At 43.0% G+C, this 11447-nt stretch overlaps 1 long non-coding RNA gene across 2 annotated transcripts; it reads left to right on the top strand.

The window, feature by feature from the left end:
* Window positions 1-1915: 1915 nt before the first annotated feature.
* LOC129697106 (uncharacterized) lies at window positions 1916-7746 on the top strand. 2 transcript variants are annotated; one of them, XR_008723449.1, is made up of 2 exons: window positions 1916-4723; window positions 5101-7746. It is a non-coding gene; the product is annotated as an uncharacterized LOC129697106 (long non-coding RNA). The 2 variants fall into 2 exon arrangements; XR_008723450.1 differs by having other exon boundaries at window positions 4962-7746.
* Window positions 7747-11447: the final 3701 nt, after the last annotated feature.

Raw genomic sequence — 11447 nt, 5'->3', positions numbered from 1 at the left:
GACACATGGACATACACAGCTACACAAACATCTTCCTAGACAGTTGCTCGAAATGGAGGATGACCTGCTTCCAATCCTGTTCTGTGGGTTCTGAGGTGACTGCTGAGGATTAAGGGCCTGTCCCACTAACGCGACTTTTCAGCGACTGTCTTCGACCTTCAAGCTCGAGGGCACTCGCCTGAAAAACCTCAAGCTGGATCGACCGTCAGCGATGAAACCGCGAGCTGGATCGACCGTCAACACACACAGACACACACACACACAAGCACGCACACACACACACACACACACACACACACACACACACACACACACACACACACACACACACACACACACACACACACACACACACACACACACACACACACACACACACACACACACACACACATCGCAAACACATCGCAAAGGAAGGGGCCAGAGAAAGCGGGGAGCACTGTCTGAAATTCACACTCGCAATGAACAGGAAGGTAAAAGATGGCTGCCCAGAATGTACGGAAAGGGGGGGGGGGAGTAAGTCCTTTAGAGAGTGCGGAGGGTGGGGGGGAGAAGGAGTGGAGACACTTTTAAGAAGCCAGACAAATTTAAATAAAGTTTAACGGGCATTTAACATTACCGGTCGGTTTTCCTTGGTTCTGAAAACTCCAATGAGCCAAATAAAGTGCCCGGTCAGCAAAGGAGATTGCCTACGGCTACCTCGACTGCCTAGCGATCCCACTCCACTGCACTACAAGTTCAATAGAACCATGCCGACAAACCTTTACACGCGGAAAATTCTTCAGCATGCTGAAAGGTTTTCCTTGACCAAACTGAGGCCACGAGTACGCGGGAACTTCCCTCGAGCATGAAGGAGAGTTCCAGTGACCTCCTAGGACCACGTGTCGACCATGCTGTGAGTTTGAGTCGAGAGCAAACTCTTCTAAACTCACAGATTAGGTTGTCGCGGTGGGGTAGGCCCTTAACATGACACGTGTAGTTCTGCCCCTGAGGGGACAAGTAGATTGGAATGTGTGGCATTCTTTCTGCAATATTTCCATGTGCTGCTGATGCATAAACCATAGGCTTCTATTGGCAGTCCTGAAACCCCTTTTCCATTACAATGATCACGAGTCAAGGGTTCCCATGAATCTGTGGTACTACTGGTCAATTTAATAGTCCAATAGTTCAATAGTGGTTTATTTATCACATATGCAACTGCACAATGAAAATCATCATGCTGCCACCGTCATTATTTAAAGTCCAAAGTCCGGTCAGTCCGTGTGCTGGGTCTGCTGGAGCCGTTCCCGTGAACCGACGTCCCTCTCTTCACTCCCCATTTTTGTGTTCCTGGAGCACCTCCTGCAGCTGACCTTGAAAGCGCTGGAGGCACTTAAAAGGTGACTCTGCGAACATCCTTGAATCTTTTACTCTGTGTCTTACTATGAACAAAGTCGATATGGAATATTTGTTTCAGGCGTCTGATGTTGAGCATGTGAGCAATGCAGCGTGACCAGCAGAGCCAACTGTGGCTAATTGTGGCCTCAATATTATAGTTGTTGGCCTGAGAATGGAATGTAATGTTATTTTTATTTACCTTTCCAGAGAATTAAGAAGATTTTGCAGAGGCAGTGTCAGTGGAATCTCTCTAGTCCTTTGAAGTATCTGCTGTAGGTAATCCAAGTCCTAGAAACATCTATAGGAGCAGGGTTCACTGTTGCCTGGTGTAACATGACCATTGTGCCAAATCTTGTGCCAGTCAGGACAATTTACAGAAGTCAATTAGCCCAATGAACTGCACCTCTTTGAAATGTGGGCCCATGTGGTGGGTTAGGTGCCGACATTTTGTAAGGGAGCTTCAAAATCAGTAAGTCCCATATGTCTTATATGTTTTGTAAATAATTTTTTTCTGTGTTTTTTCTCCAAATTTTGAAAGTATTACATTTTGGTCAAATTTAGGTCGATTTTGATCACAAATTAGCTCAAAGGGATCATCGGTAGGCCCATTTTAAATCCTGTGGTGTTTCATTATGATTTAATAACTTTCAAATTTGACCACTCATGTCACAGGTTGCTAACCATATTCAGGGAAACACCCACATACAACATTTATGCAACATATGACATATAGCAAAATTACATATGTTGGACTATGGTGGTATTAGACTATGGTGGTATTCTCAAAGGTTGACAATGTTTCACTGCATTGTAATTGACCATCTCTTTCTACTTAGTTGGAGGTGTAGATATACTTTGTCCTATAGATAAAACATTAACCAAGGCTTCAGGACTTGCCCTCTCTGGTAGATGGAAAAGATTCCACGGAGCAATTCTGAAAAACAAAACCATATTTCCATTGTTGACAGAAATGCTGGAGAAACTCAGAGGGTGAAGCAGCATTTATGGAGCAAAAGAAATAGGCAACGTTTCGGGCCGAAACCCTTCTTTTTGTATTCCATCACATACAAAATGACAGGCTATTTAGTTATTATTACTGTCTGAGGGATTTCACGCAATTGGATGCCACAATTCCTACATTATTACATGACTATGCTTTAAAAAAAATCAATTGGCTATAAAGCAACCCAGGATATATTAAAAGAACCCTTTTTTTCTGAATGATGTGGGTTAACAAGACTGCTGACCAAGACTCACAATAAAGTAAGTTAAAATCATTGGTCTCTCTTATGATAGGCTTTACAATCCTGATTCTGCACAGACACATGGTTCTAAAAGAGTCTTTCAGGGTAGAAGTAGCTCAGCAGGTCATGCACCATCTTAGGAGAACATGGATAGGTGACATTTTGAGTCGGGACTGTTCTTCACTCTGTGCCTCCATGGCACCCAACTTCCCAAATGAGTTGAATGTTTTTATTTCCAACATGTGCGGTTTAAAAAAAAAATTGTGATGTATTTCATGCGTCCTAACTATATCCCAGGATTGAATGACTTTACGAGTTGTGTGCCGTGTAGGTGTGTGGCCCCTATCCTGCAGACAGAAAGGAGAAGGTTGTTCTTCTGAGCAGGGGGATAATTGACGGAGGCAGGCAAGCAGATAAGCAGTTTAACTGTACAAAGGGATGCTGATTGATGGAGGTCTAAGAATGAATTGAGAAGGGGACTGCGGAAGTTGTTTTCCCCAAGGGCAAATAACGCAAGGGGTGGAACTGGCAGAGAGTGGAGAGATGTGGTTGGGAAGGGAGCTGAGGAAGTGGTCAGAGATAGTCTTGTTAAATCAGGCAGATAATAGCCCGGATAATAAAAGTAGATGCAATTAATTTCAGCTGATTGCTTCATTTTTGTCATTACTGTTATTAATCATTTAGAAAATTGCTGTTTTGGCTACATTGGGCAAAAATTAGACTAAAAACTGAGAAAGGAAATAATGAATAGAAACCCGCATGCTAAAGATCATGGCTTTTGTGCAATCTGATATCCAACCATACCCTGGGTAACGTGACTTGCCAGAGGCAAGATTGTGACAGTGAAACTGTTTCTATTTATATCAAGTTATTTCAATGGTTCGGCAACGTTGTTTTTGATCCTTGCTCACCAGGCTACTGACCGAGGATGTAATGAAAGGCATTTCTGTTCCTTCATTCGTTCACATGAATCTCGTTCATTTAGCCTAGATCCTCAGGAAACAACCAGATGTTTTTTGTTAATAGGATCCTTTCCCTCCTTTCAACCAGGGCAGTCCTGAATTTACTCATGAGCAAAGTATCTACAAAAGAAAGTAACTGAAGTACGACTGATTTGTGACTAATAGAAAACCACTTTAATAGCAGACAACTGGCTTGTGGCTTGTTCATAAGTTAAATGAGGAAAATTTAATTGAACACTGCTCATTCTCCTACCTTCGTCATTTGAGGGCAGCCAGGTAATCAGTTCTGAATGCTCTCCTGTCTTCGACCATGTTCTGACCGGGTGAATTAGTCCGAAGAAGGGTCCCGAATGGAAACGTCATGTCATCCAGAGACGTTGCCTGACTTGTTGGGTTACTCCAGCACTTTGCACTTTTTTTTTCTAAACCAGCATCTGCAGTTCCTTGTGTCTAATGTTTTGAAGTTCAGCTTTTCAGGTCTTGCTTTATGTTGAGTCAAATGATCAAATTATAGCCACAAATATACTGGAGTAATGCAGCGGGACTGGCAGCGTCTCTGGAGAGAAAGAATGGGTGACATTTCGGTTGAGACCCTTTTACAGATAAAGTGATAAAAGGGTTTAGAGATAACTCAAATATTAGCACTGTTTCTTCTCCTGAGATGCTGCCAGACCTGATGCACCCTGTAGGCTCCGAAGGAGATGTCAGAGAGCTTTGCATAATTATTTTTGTACGTGTGGGATTTGAAGCTCAGTCACAAATATATACTTTTATGATGATATATAGAAGTCATATTGCAAAGATGAAAAATCTGTTGCTGTAACAAAAATGTTCCACCATAATACACATTTATTGTAACTACAACAGGTATTCTAGGTATTTTACAGGAGTGTCATCAAACAATAGAAAGGTGCTGTGCTATATATTAGGACTGATAAAAGATTAGTTCAATGAGGCAGGTTTTAAGGAGTGCCTTAAAGGAGGCGGAGAGGTTAGGGAAGGAATATCAGAGCTCAGTGCCTGGGTTGTTGAAGGCACAGCAATCATTGATGGAGCAATTCAATTCAGGGGCAATCAGAAGCTCAGAAGCAGAGGAACATAGCATCTCATTGAACTCCAAGGCTGGAAGAGATTACAGAGGTAAGAAGGGGTGAGACCATGGAGGGTTTTGAAAACACGATTGGGATTTGTTTAAACTGTAACATTACTTAATGGGAAACAAATGTGAGACAGCAAGTATTGGGATGCTGGGTGAAGGGGGTTTATTGTGAATAGAGTAGCGATCGTTTGCCTGATTATAGAAGGAAGAGTATCAGAATTTGTTTGTGTGTTACCAAGCTAAAACAGCTCAAGTGATACTGCTGTATCTCTTTTTTAGTGTAATTGGCGGAGAGTTCTCTCGCATTTCTCTTTACGGGATTACAGCCAAGCAGAAGCTATGAATTATTTTATTTATCTTTGCCTTCAGTAAGAATTGTCCAGTCTCATTACTAAAAAAAGATTTTGATGGCTCTCAGCAGGAACAGGAGCTCGCTCGTTTAATCAGACCAAACGCAACAGAACTCTCTGAGGGCAGTTCTCTGAAGATAAAAACAACAAAAGGTTGGCTTGTGCACTTTCCAATGCCAGCAGCTCTGCGCAGTTGGACACAGATAAAAACCTCACTGTGACAGTCAGTCAATGGCTCCTGTGGAGTTCAGACATTAATTTATTTGATAGCGCTTGCAGCTTTTTATTATCCAGTTAAAGATGGCAAATATCTTACATGGCTAGATCTGGGATTTGATATTTGCTATGATTAACAGCAGCCGCACTTCATAATCCATGGCAAAGTGCAGGAAATTCACCGGGGGGGTCATCTGGACTTTATGCAATAGAGCAGAACAAATCGCAGCCGGTTTTATATCTCCCTGCGTTTTTGTTTCCATTTCAGTCAATCGTAATAAAATAAAGAGAGATGTAAAATTGGCTTCTGACTTGCTCTGAGCCGCTCAACACTAATATGCATTATTCCCATGGTGACGGAGTGTGGTGACATTTTGCCAGCAGCCAGAACAGGTTTAAGATTAAATATCGTTGTTTTGAACTTCTGAAGCTAAAAGTAACAGCACAAATCAGTGTTTCAACAGACGGGCTTCTATTCCATTTAAATGGATTAACGCTACTGTGAACTCTCGATGGCAATGGAGTTCCTGATGGCAGGGGAATCCCCGACCCCGTGGCCTACATAAACCATGAGTGCACTACTTGGAATTGCCGGGGATACCACCATTGAGCCCGGGAACGTGGTCGTCGGGGAGGCCTGATAATAAGAATGAAGCTAAACACAAAAGATGTAGTAACTCGAACCATCCTACCACAACTCGTCAACAGACCTGAACTACTATCTACCTCATTGGAGACCCTCAGACTATCTCTGATCAGATTGTACTAACTTTATCTTGCACTATACATTATTCACGTTATTATCTTCATCATGTATCTGTACACTGTAAATGGCTCGATTGTAATCATGTTTTGTCACTCCGCTGACTGGTTAGCACGCAACAAAAGCTGTTCACTGTACCTCGATACATGTGACAATAAACTAAACTGAACTAAACTGACTTAGCGGGTTAGGCAGCATCTCTGGGGAAAAGGAATAGGTGACGTTTCGGGTCAAGACCTTTCTGAGGGTTTCCCAATCCAGCTCACAGACCAGATGCTGTCATCTGGAAAAATGAAAAGATGTCACTGTGAGCCTCATGGTAAACTCTTCATGGTGTCAGATGTAGTAATCTTGTCCAACTCCTGCCAGGATCATTTACCAGTGAAGTGGTGTCCCTTCGACACCCGGGGCGGGCGATGCACCTCCATCGTCGTGAATGCGGTCTACATCCCGCCCAAGGCAGATGTCCGGTTATCACTGGGAGAGCTGCAGGCCCTGGTCAAGAAACACCAAATGGCATACCCCGACACCTCTTCCATCATAGTCAAGGCTTCAGCAAGGCTAGTTTGAAGAAGTTGCTTCCTAACTACCACCTGCACATGGCTTGCTGCACTAGAGGGTCAAATGTCATTGTCCACTGTTACTCACCATCAAAGATGCCTCAGCACCAGCAGTGAGGACAGCACAGAGCTTTTCAAGGAGAGTTCTGCGACTGCTTGATGCCAATAGATTGAGCGATGTTCAAGGACTCGGCAATGTACCAGCACGAATAAGCCCCGTTTGTTACTACCTCCATTAGGGAACACGTGGAAACTATCTTCCTACCAAGATCATCTGAGTAGAAACAAGGAACTACAGATGCGGGTTTACCAAGGAAAAACTAAAAATGCTGGAGTAACTGAAATTTAATGTAATTTCACCGTCTTGATCAAGTCAAATAGTGATTTTACACCTGTGGAGTGAATCACATTTCCAGCCACATCATGCCCATAACCTACTCTACTTTCAGCTGAACAAGCTGTATAAAATCTGTCTGAAGAAGGGTTTCCTGGGTTTCACTGAAGAAACCAGTCTGAAGAAGGGTTTCGGCCCGAAACGTTGCCTATTTCCTTCGCTCCATAGATGCTGCCGCACCCGCTGACTTTCTCCAGCTTCTTTGTGTACCTTCGATTCTCCAGCATCTGCAGTTCCTTCTTAAACAATAAGCTGTATAAAATGCTTTACTCACTCTATAACCATGACTGCATTCTGACTGGTTGCATTGTGGCCTGGTTCAGCAACTTGAACGTCCAGGAGCGAAAAAGACTACAAAAAGTTGTGACCACTGCCCAGTCCATCACCGGCTTTGACTGTTGAAGGAATCTAACATAGTCGCTGCCTCAAGTATGTAGCCAAAATCATCAAGGACCCACACCATCCTGACCACACACTTATCTCACCACTGCCATCAGGAAGAAGGTACAGGATCCTAAAGACTGTAACGTCCAGGTTCTGGAACAGCTTCTTCCCCACAGCCATCAGGCTATTAAACACAACGAATAAGCTATGAGCTTATAACAATATAATAATATATTATTATTTGTGATTTGCACTATATTTGTTATTTATTGAACTTTTTTTTTTTTTTACCCCATTATATACAATGTTTACATATTCACATATTCTGTTGTGCTGCAGCAAGTAAGAATTTCATTGTCCCATCCAGGACATATGACAATAAAACACTCTTACTCTTGACTTGATTATTGTTCCATTATTTTTAATGAACGGAAACCAGGTAGGTTTTATAAGGGGCAGGAAATTGACTCCATCAGATCACTGCTTGGGCAGTGAAGATGTAAGATAGAAACATAGAAACATAGAAAATAGGTGCAGGAGTAGCCATTCGGCCCTTTGAGCCAGAACCACCATTCAATATAATCATGGCTGATCATCCACAATCAGTACCACATTCCTGCTTTCACCCCATATCCCTTGATTCCGTTAGCGCTCAAAACTATATCCAACTCTCTCTTGAATACATCCAGTGGATTGGCCTCCATTGCCTTCTGTGGCAGAGAATTCCACAGATTCACAACTCTGGGTGAAAACGTTTTTCCTCATCTCAGTCCGAAATGGCCTACCCCTTATTCTTAAACTGTGACCCCCTGTTTCTGTACTCCACCAAAATCGGGAGCATTATTCCTGCATCTAGCCTGTCCAATCCCTTACTAATTTTATATGTTCCTATAAGATCTCCTCTCATCCTTCTAAATTCCAGTGATGCAATTCCAGGTGGAGCCACATGGAACTGCAGATGCTGGAATTTTGAGCAAAATACAAACTGAGTTCCTCCAGCACTTTGTGTTTTGCTCAGTGAAGATAAAAGCCCACTCCAAATAATAAGCTGCAGCAAAGACCCTGGAACTTGATATCAGAATACTATATGTCCATCATCTTTAATTCTATAATGGTCTCCAATTAATTTCAACCCATGCAACTCTGTAAGACAAAGAGGAAAGATCACAGATGGGCGCCTTTATTAAATTTTTTTCTTACCCTCTCCAAATCATTGAATATCAATTTTGGAATACCTAGTTCTCCATGACACCAGGAAAAAAAATACAGTTACAAATCCAGCAACTTGTGGTCCGGCGCTTCCTTTAATCCTAACCAAATTACGAGAGCACACTTGAAATCCTTCCTGGAAGCCCCCCTGAAAATGGTGGGCCAAGGCCGGGTGAGGTGGCCGATCTCAACCTCATTGGGACTTCCATGCCAATCAGCTGGTAGAATTTGCCCCCTGCACCCTGGCCTCTGGAACTCCAGCCCGGCCGAGGCTGGCAGATTCATTTCCATAGCTGACTTCCGAAGTTGACTTTGTTGCCTCGGCGGATCGTTCCGGTAACCTTGTATTGTACACGCTAGAATTTAGAAGATTGAGGGGGGATCTTATAGAAACGTACTAAATTCTTAAGGGGTTGGACAGGCTAGATGCAGGAAGAATGTTGGGAAAGTCCAGAACTAGGGGTCACAGTTTAAGGATAAGAGGGAAGTCTTTTAGGACCGAGATGAGAAAATCTTTTTTTACACAGAGTGTGGTGAATCTGTGGAATTCTCTGCCACAGAAGGTAGTTGAGGCCAGTTCATTGGATATATTTAAGAGGGAGTTAGATGTGGCCCAGGGGGTATGGAGAGAAGGCAGGGATGGGATACTGAGTTGGATGATCAGCCATGATCATATTGAATGGCGGTGCAGGCTCGAAGGGCTGAATGGCCTACTCCTGTACCTATTTTCTATGTTTCTATGTTTCCTTTCAGAGGATGTGGCCTCTGTTGGTCCGATAAAATGGAAAATCCAGAAATGCTCTGGAACCAAGGGTGTTGGAAAATCAGTGGTGTAGCCTGTATTTTTGTCACACAGATAATTTGATAATTAGCAGTTATTCCTATATTTTTTTTGCATCCTCAGACAGTGCACGTTAAAAATAAAGATAATATTGGTAGCCTAAACATTGATTTCTCCAAATTTCCAGACAATGAGGTGCATTCCTGAACTGTAATTTTAAAAAAAGGTGATTGTCATGGGAGGGGTTTCTTCTATGTTTTCACTTGGATACCAGTTGAATTAGTCACTGCATAAATGCTAAGCAAAACCAAAGTCTATTATCCCTCCACCTCTCCTCCTTTATAATATTGTCTCATCAAAGGCTTTTCCGGAGCAGATCCAGCAAGGACCTGCAGGCTTTATTTGAAAGACATAAAGTGCCAGAGTAACTCAGTGGGTCAGGCAGCACGACTGGAAGACATAGATAGGTGACATTTCAGGTCCCGACCCAAAACGTCCCCTGTCCATGTCTTCCAGAGATGCTACCTGACTCGCTGCGTTCCTCCATCAGTTTGTGCTATATTTTATGGCACTGGTACATGTTGCACTGGGATGGCTGGGATGGGCATATGATGGCAGGCTTGGGTTTGACAAGCAGAGCCTCTGTCCTCAGGGATCTAATCTTGCGAGTGGCAACGTTTGTGCATCTGTGGAGCAAATGATTTTTAAAAAGCCATTTCCCAGAGGCTGCTCACTCTGCCTGTATTGATTGATCCTAGCAGCCATTGCACCTTGTGGATCAGTCTCAGCGAGATCAAGTACCGTGAGAAGAAGAGTTGGGGCCCTGGAACTGCCCTCCTACCAGCACTGATGTTGATATGTGCAAATGAGAGTAATCAGAAAGGTTGAAAACGCACGAGGAAACGCAGGCCAAACGCTTTAATGGTAGAGATCAAACAGTAATGGTTTCCATCCGACTGTCTTGTCTGAAAAAAATTATTCTGCACAGTTCATCTGCTGAAAATGGCAAAGCAATTCTGCCCTTCAAGAAGAAGCCTTAGTTCGAGACATGTTAAGACACACTCCTGCTAAAATATGTCTCGGGGTAATATTACTTTTTAAAATAATGTCACGTTCTTATTGTTTCCACGTGTCAATCATTATCTTCAAATGGAACTGAAGCTCATAAATGCTGAGGGGAAGGATGCATTCCCCAGAAAAACAATCTCTTACCCATCATCTTTGAACAAACGAGTTGACAGCAATTTGCAATTGTGAGGTGGCGTTTTGCCTGAAAGCAGCGGATGGTGAGGGAGGTCAATGCTCGGCATCCCCTCAATGCCCAGATGATAGAAGAGTAACCACTGCTCTTTCTCAATGCTGACAGCGCTTTTAATGATTTGTCATGTTATCACGATCTTATCTGCAAACAAACATCAGAGTTCAAGAGATGCAGCTGCACTGAATAATGTTTGATCACAAATAAGTTAGTGTGAAGCCACAATAGAATGGCTTCAGAGACAACAATCTGCTCCTTCTCTAAGTGTACCTTAATATTTGACAGGGCTGCATTAACTTTATGCTAGGCAAGTAAGATAAAAATCACCAGCGTCCTTCTCAGCCGAACAAAGGGAGAGTATCCCAAGAGTTTCCAGGCTTTTTCTTTCTGAAGGTTTGCACCATTTAAAATCTAGTCCTGCTCGTGTTGGCTTTAATCCTCTCATTATTTTATTTTCTCTTATCACAAAGCCACCCTTTTAAAATACTTGCCTGCAGCTCTGTTGTTTTCACCATGTAATATTAATGGACTGTGTTTCGTACATTGCAGCATTGACTGGGCTTCAAAGGTATTTCACTGGATGCAAGGGAAGATCAGGCACCCAGTAATCTTGAAGGATCTCACATTCATTCCTCTATTCTAGGCTGCCTACAATGTCGGAACACCACCCATCCAGAGAAAATTGCAAGCCCTCTAAACTGAGTGAATTCCCAGTGGTCTGGCCTGCTGGTCCCATGTCCATGAGTTTCAGCACTGTGTGGTTGGGGATACCTTCTTTATAAATTTAATAGCGGACTTAAATAGCAGGGATAGCACAGTGGCACAGTTGGTAGAGCTGTTGCCTCACAGC

This window comes from Leucoraja erinacea, chromosome 5 (genome assembly GCF_028641065.1).
Source record: "Leucoraja erinacea ecotype New England chromosome 5, Leri_hhj_1, whole genome shotgun sequence".
Classification (NCBI taxonomy): Eukaryota; Metazoa; Chordata; class Chondrichthyes; order Rajiformes; family Rajidae; genus Leucoraja; species Leucoraja erinaceus.
This window is presented reverse-complemented; position numbering and strand designations above follow the sequence as displayed.